Genomic DNA, 6,020 nt, shown 5'->3' with positions numbered 1-6,020 from the left:
GCCCACATGCCACTGCTGCTGTTCCTGCTATCAGACAGGTAAATAAAGAGAAAGGGGGGATGTGTTTTGATGACTGCTGTGGGGGTGGAGTGAGATGGCAGACAATCCAGTTCAAAGCTACAGGAGAGGTAGTGCAGTAAATACTACAAATGCTGCAATGCGCAGTGTATGTGGCCCCTCCCACTTACCATCAGAGCCATTCCAGGCAGCAGCAGCAATGCTCAGGAGAAACCATTTGGTTTCGGCGAGCACCTGCACATTGCCGTCACTGCTCAGATTGACTCAGGGGCGGGACACTTACATGGCTCGTTGCAGCATCTGCAGTACTTACCGCGGTGCCTCCCCTGTAGCTATGCCACTGTTTTAGTTCCAATAGCTTTACAGCCCAATCCTATCTCCCACCACGCTATGCATGCAACCATTTCAAAGGTGCACACTGCATGCTCTGGCGGGGAAGGGCATACGACAACCAGCAGGAGGTCAGTTAAAAAATATTTTTATTTACTCCCCAGGAGGGTGTGTGATCACCTATGAGTCTTCTCAGACCTGTGCCAGCCATTTTGCAGGCATAGGTCTGAGAAAAGCCGGGGGCATTCCAAATAACTTTCATAACTTCCATACTTGGTCACAATAATACACTGTATATGTGGTTGCAACTGTTAGCCTGCACATGCCCGATCTTGTCTGATCTCGGAAGCTAAGCAGGGTCAGGCCTGGTTAGTACTTGGATGGGAGACCGCCTGGGAATACCTGGTGCTGTAGGCTTATACCATAGTCTTTCGAGACTGAAGGTTGCCAACCATTGTGTGGTTGCCACTGAGAAGCTTTCAGAAACTTTGACCAGCTCAAAATGAAGCAAGTTTGCTTGCTGACCATGACTCACTAGGACAAGGACACTGCGCCTGTTTGCAAGCATCTACATTGACTCCCAGTTTGTTTCCAGGAACAACTCAAAGTTCTGGCTTTACTGTCTAATGTCTAACTGGTTTGAGAAGGCTTTGCGCACTCCTGTAGGAACCTGCCCATAAACTAGTGGTATCATTAGAAGTCCTTCCCCAGGGCAGAAGTGGAGCTACGGGGGGGGGGAGTCAGCATGGTCCTGCTGACCATTGGCACCATTCAGGGCTAAAATGCCATTTATGTCCCTCTGATGCCAAGGGGGAAGGGGTGCTTACATAGGTCATTGGCACCATTGATGCCCCTCTGATGCCAAGGGGGGAGGGGTACTTACATAGGTCATTGGCACCATTGATGCCCCTCTGATGCCAGGGGGAGGGGGGGTGCTTACATAGGGTGCACCATTGATGCCCCTCTGATGCCAAGGGGGAGGTGGGGGGGTGCTTACATAGGTCATTGGCACCATTGATGCCCCTCTGATGCAAAGGGGGGGGAGGGGGGGTGGGCTTACATAGGTCATTGGCACCATTGATGCCCCTCTGAGGCTAGAGGGGGGAGGGGTACTTACATAGGTCATTGGCACCATTGATGCCCCTCTGATGCCAAGGGGGAGGGGGTCTTACATAGGTCATTGGGCACCATTGATTGCCCCCTGCTGATGGCCGGGGGATGGCCATGGGGGAGGGGGGGTCTTACATAGGTCATTGGCACCATTGATGGCCCCTCTGATGCCAAGGGGGAGGGGGTGCTTACATAGGTCATTGCCCCTGTGCCATTGTGGGAGGGGAGTAATAGGGTGCATGTGGAGGGGGTGCTTACATAGGTGATGCCCCTCTGATGCCAAGTGGGAGGGGGTGCTTACATAGGTGGATTGGGGGCGACATTGGATGCCCATCTGATGCCAAGGGGGAGGGGTGCTGATGGGCTTACATTAGGTCAGCACAATTGATGCCCCTCTGATGCCAAGGGGGGAGGGGGTGGCTTACATAGGTCATTGGCACCATTGATGCCCCTCTGATGCCAAGGGGTGAGGGGGTGCTTACATAGGTCATTGGCACCATTGATGCCCCTCTGATGCCAAGGGGGGGAGGGGGTGCTTACATAGGGTCATGGTGTGCACATTGATGGGGTGCACTCATTGGATGGCCCATCTGATGCACAGAGGCAGGTGGGGTGCTTAGCATAGCACGTTGTGGAGCCTGCTGTACTTACTGCACGGCCCCCTCGTCTAGCTCGGCTTCTGCCACAGAGGCAAAACCATCATAAGAGTGACTAGCTTATTTTATAGTGGTGGAGCCCTTTCTGGAACACCCTTCCAAGAGAGATTCATTTGGTGATTCATTCTTTATTTTCATTAAGGCGCCAGTTGAAGCCTGCTGTTTACTGGGGCTTTTGATGTTCAGCTCATGTTGATTGTCTGCTTTTCCCGTTTCTGCTTGTTCTGGTCTGTTAAGCTTCTGAAGCTGTTTTATTCCATGGTGACTCACTCTGGCTGGAGCTTCTAGATGCTTTTGTTCTGCGATTATTTCATTTTGTTTTAATGACTTGATTATTAGCTTCCTTGAAAGCTATTTATGGGAGAAAGGCAGCATACAAATGTTTTAATAAAAAAAAGCATTTATTTTGAAAACCGCCTCGCATATTTGAAACATTGTGAGAATGTAATTTGATTTATAAACGGGGTCAAGATGTTGCATGCCATTTGAAATGAGCTTGAGCAATGGACCAGGTAGGGCATATAGGTGATGCACACAATGGGACTCAGAAGCATTGATTCAGTGCTGATCTCTTTCTGCAGCCTCATTTGAGTGGAAGACTCTAAGTACAATACAATACAATACAGGTATTTCTATACCGCCTTTCTATGTCCTCAGATTTCTCCTCGGACTTTATTCAAGGCAGTTTACATGGGCAGGCAATTTAAATCCCCGTAGGGATTTGTACAATTTGAAAGGTTCTATCTTCAAGAAACCACAACAATCAGATGTTTCTTTCTTGATCTGGCCGCACATTCTGACCTCCATCCTCCCACGCTCAGAGCAGATGGAATAACTCGGTTCAGCTTATCAGCTGCTTCAAGGTCGCACAGTGCCGGTGGCTTCGAACTGGCGACCTTCGGATGTTATCTTCAGGCAAATGGAGGCTCAACCCTCTAGACCAGACCTCCTGCCCTGGATATATTTACAAGATATATTTATAAGTACAAGATATATTTATAAGATATATTACAAGATATATTTATAAGTACAAGATATATTTAGATAGTTTCCAGCCCAATCCTATTTAGGATTGGACTGTCCGGAACAGGGCTTTATGACAGTGAAAGAGACCTGCTGTTAAATGACTCCTGGCAGAGCACACAGTACTCCATCAGCAGCCATTTTGCAAGTGCTGCTGCAACAGGTGGCAACACTCTGACACTGCCACACCCACCAGACCAGGTGAGGAAGTAGTGCAGATGGGGGTGGGCAGGAACGGAGCAAAATAGGGTGGGGAGGTGGGAGAAATGGGGACTGGGAGGCAGCAGGAGGGGTGTATCTTGTAGCAGTAGCATGTGCCTGGTCCTATTCCTTCTTTTTCAAGCCTCTTCACCTCTTTCTTCTCCTTGGACTTGCACCAGCTACAGAGCTGGCTCAGGTCTCCTTTCCTCTCCAGAGTCTCCCAATCTGCTACCTCCCTCTGCACTGACAGGGGGTGGGGAGAATGGATAGGCTTGGGCTCTTCAGAATTGAAAATAGGGGGCATGAACCAATTTCTGAACCAGTCCACCAGTTTCTTCTGTTATTTCTGTTTGAACTGGGTAATTATTCATTCATCATACGTTAGCTAATTACGCATGTGTGCAGCTATTGACGTTGTAAGGAGTGTGTTATTTTTGTTGATGGCAATTAGAGTTTGCACTTGAGTGTTTTTCCAGTTGTGATATTCTGAGATGCTTAAAATGATTATCAATTGATTTTGTTAAGTATATTTCACTAATTGCAGTGCTATGGGGATTTGTAATTGATTTAAATGAAGTGCAATGAGCTAGTAGCTATATGGATAGCATATAAAGAGCTGCATCTGAGACTGGGAAGAAAAGAGCAAAGTGTGGCTGTGAAAGAAGAAGCTTTGTTTTTAATAAGTTGTTCACTTCCACTTCCATACATTATGTGAAAAAAACAAAGCAACTTGGGGTATAGGTGCATATTTAAGCATGCCCATCTGCCCAGGCCTATTCTCACAAAGCAGAGGGAAAACTGCTTTGAGGGACCACCTTCGTCCATATAATTCTACCTGTCCTCTCAGGTCATCTGAGGGGGTCCTTCCGACTGTGCCACTACTAGTAGAGGTGAGGGGGATAGCAGCTAGGAATAGGGCCTTCTCGGTGGTGGCACCCCATTAATGGAATTTCCTTCCCCTGGAATTAAGAACAGCTCACTCTCTGGAGTCTTCATGAAGACTTTTAACTGATACTGGGAGCTGGTGCTTTTTAAGGATTTATATTTTAATTGTTGCAATCCAGGGTGTTTGTTTTAATATTTTAATTGCTTTAATGTTTTCATTGTTTTTCATATACTGTATTGATTTTATGTTCACATTGTTAGTCACCTTGAGTCCCCTTTGGTATGGGAGAAAAGCGACATAAAAATACAGTGAATCTTCCTTTAAAGCCTGCCTTTATGGTTCCTAGCACTTAATAATATGCATCCTTCATCAGGGTGCAGAATACATTGGAAAGCATCACAGGAACAAAACTTCCCAAGGTATGTTGCAATCTTTTAAGTGGTAATTCATCGGAAAAGAGCCAGCATGCTCCAGCTTGTTCCACGACTAAAATGTGCCAAGATGTTCATATGAAATTTGCTAGACAGAGACCACCGATCAATATCTCTCAATATTGAGACTCGAAGACCCTCTTTTGGTGTTACATTACCAATTGCTGCTTCTCTGGGAGTCGCTCCCACACTGACCTGAGAACATCTAAATGGCTTCTTCTTCCCACTTAGACTTAAGTTCAAGATGTAAAGCAGCCATTGCCCAGGTATCTGCTCCCACAAATGATCCAACACCAATATCTTTGGAAGAATGGGCCACTTTATTGTTTGACATTAGAGGAATTAGAGGACAGGTCCCCTCATGGATTGAGAACTGGTTGGAGGCCAGGAAGCAGAGAGTGGGTGTCAATGGGCAATTTTCACAATGGAGAGAGGTGAAAAGTGGTGTGCCCCAAGGATCTGTCCTGGGAACCGTGCTTTTCAACCTCTTCATAAATGACCTGGAGACAGGGTTGAGCAGTGAAGTGGCTAAGTTTGCAGACGACACCAAACTTTTCCGAGTGGTGAAGACCAGAAGTGATTGTGAGGAGCTCCAGAAGGATCTCTCCAGACTGGCAGAATGGGCAGCAAAGTGGCAGATGCGCTTCAATGTCAGTAAGTGTAAAGTCATGCACATTGGGGCAAAAAATCCAAACTTTAGATATAGGCTGATGGGTTCTGAGCTGTCTGTGACAGATCAGGAGAGAGATCTTGGGGTGGTGGTGGACAGGTCGATGAAAGTGTCGACCCAATGTGCGGTGGCAGTGAAGAAGGCCAATTCTATGCTTGGGATCATTAGGAAGGGTATTGAGAACAAAACGGCTAGTATTATAATGCCGTTGTACAAATCTATGGTAAGGCCACACCTGGAGTATTGTGTCCAGTTCTGGTCGCCGCATCTCAAAAAAGACATAGTGGAAATGGAAAAGGTGCAAAAGAGAGCGACTAAAATGATTACGGGGCTGGGGCACCTTCCTTATGAGGAAAGGCTACGGCGTTTGGGCCTCTTCAGCCTAGAAAAGAGCCGCCTGAGGGGGGACATGATTGAGACATACAAAATTATGCAGGGGATGGACAGAGTGGATAGGGAGATGCTCTTTACACTCTCACATAATACCAGAACCAGGGGACATCCACTAAAATTGAGTGTTGGGCAGGTTAGGACAGACAAAAGAAAATATTTCTTTACTCAGCATGTGGTCGGTCTGTGGAACTCCTTGCCACAGGATGTGGTGCTGGCGTTAGCCTAGATGCCTTTAAAAGGGGATTGGACAAGTTTCTGGAGGAAAAATCCATTATGGGGTACAAGCCATGATGTGTATGCGC

The 6,020-nt window shown here is 47.1% G+C and overlaps 1 pseudogene; it reads left to right on the top strand.

Annotated features, from left to right (window-relative positions):
* Window positions 1-648: 648 nt before the first annotated feature.
* Window positions 649-765, top strand: LOC136637275 (5S ribosomal RNA; annotated as a pseudogene).
* Window positions 766-6,020: the final 5,255 nt, after the last annotated feature.

Source organism: Tiliqua scincoides, chromosome 1 (assembly GCF_035046505.1).
Source record: "Tiliqua scincoides isolate rTilSci1 chromosome 1, rTilSci1.hap2, whole genome shotgun sequence".
NCBI classification, from domain to species: Eukaryota; Metazoa; Chordata; class Lepidosauria; order Squamata; family Scincidae; genus Tiliqua; species Tiliqua scincoides.
The sequence above is the reverse complement of the archived record's forward strand: the minus strand, read 5'-3'. Positions and strand labels throughout refer to the sequence as shown.